Raw genomic sequence first — 1,800 nt, 5'->3', positions numbered from 1 at the left:
CCACCGCAGCCTCGACCTGCTGGGCTCCAGCGATCCTTCCGCCTCGGCCTTCTGAGTAGCTGGAATTACAGGCGCGCGCTACCACGCCCGGCTAATTTGTTTTTTGGTTTATTGTAGAGATGAGGTCTTGCCTGCCCAGGCAGGTCTCGAACCTGCGGGCTCAGGCAATCCACTCACCTCAGCCTCCCAAAGGCGCGGGATTACAGGCTGAGCCACTGAGCCCAGCTTCTGCCTCTTTTGCCTTCAGATTTTGTTAGCTCTGACTCCCAAAATGTCCTAGCTAGGAGCAAATATGAACAGCCAACACTGTCAGGATGAACACTTGACCTCCTGAGCCTGAGATCTCTCTGCACTCTACAGAAACTCACAACTGCCTCTCCTATTCACTGACTGTGTGAGCCGTGAACTTTCAGCAAATAGTCAAATTAATGGAGGTGACAACTCTGTATAGGTTATTGACTTTGAACGAAGTAACATTTTTCAAATAAAATCCATTTTACATGACAATGGTGTGGATGAATTTTAGGGCATGGAAAGCACTTGGGAATCTCAGGGTGTTCACATAAATCCCAGCTGACATCACTGTATTGGCAAAGGGGATTGATACAGGTGAACACTCGACCAGCAAAGTTAGTAGATAGAAGTGAATGAGTGATGTAACCACTATAAAACACCTACCACAGGGTTGGCCCTACTTGGGTCCCAAAAGTGGTCATCTGACCGGGATGGGTGGCTCAGCCTGTAATCCCAGCACTTTGGGAGGCCAAGGTGAGTGGATCGCTTGATCCTGCAGGTTCAAGACCAGCCCGGGCAACTTGGTGAGACCTCGTCTCTACGATAAAATAATAAAAATTAGCTGGGCATGGTAGCACGTGCCTGTAGTTCTGGCTGCTTGGAAGGCTGAGGAGGAAGGATCGCCAGAGTCCAGCAGGTGGACGCTGGGTTGGCCGTGAGTGTGCCACTGCACTCCATCCTGGGCGACAGCGTGAGACTCCAACTCAAAAAAAAAAAGTCATTTGTTGTTGTCTTTTTTAGCATTTCTACATGCAGTCATTGAGGACTGAGATGTTACCACTTATCGCCTAAAGGATCCCAGAGGAAGCTGTGGGACGAATTGAACTGACAGTGCAAGGAAACAACCATCATTCATTAAGTTCCAGCTTGGAGCCAGGGACAGGGTCCCAAACACCCATATCTCCTTTATTCCTCGCAAACCCAACATGACAGGTGTTGTCATTCAGGTAGAGTATGTTGCTTCAGTATGTTGCTAACATCTTGAAGCCTAGCTGTCGGTTACACACTGATGTCGAGAAAGTGTTGTAAACTGTATTTATATTCATGTACTTGTGTGTTATGTACATGGTTTAAGAACCATAAATCATTTGCATTCATGGGTTTTCTTTCTGTGAAAAGGGCTAATCATAGTTCCTGTTTAATGGTGTGGTCAGTGGGATCACACGAGTTATACACATGTAAAATACTCAAGACAGTGCCTCACCCAGACATCTACTCTGCTTTCTTTTTAAATTGTAATTACTGTGATGATGACAATGGATATTGTTTCAGTTTATTCTTCCTTCCTGCCAGCTCTCCAGCGCTGATACTCACAAATGTTACAAGTTTTGCTTCCTTTTCCAAATGAAGCTCATTTTTCCCCCCTAATGATACAAGCAATACATGAAAAAATAGAAAATGGAGACTAGCAATATATAATGTTGAATACTGTTAATATCATGGATACATTATTTTTTTGAGTTGGAGTCTCACTCTGTCGCCCAGACTGGAGTGCAGTGGCCGCTC

This window comes from Carlito syrichta, unplaced genomic scaffold (assembly GCF_000164805.1).
Source record: "Carlito syrichta isolate Samal-C Ts95f unplaced genomic scaffold, Tarsius_syrichta-2.0.1 Scaffold308051, whole genome shotgun sequence".
Classification (NCBI taxonomy): Eukaryota; Metazoa; Chordata; class Mammalia; order Primates; family Tarsiidae; genus Carlito; species Carlito syrichta.
The sequence above is the reverse complement of the archived record's forward strand: the minus strand, read 5'-3'. Positions refer to the sequence as shown.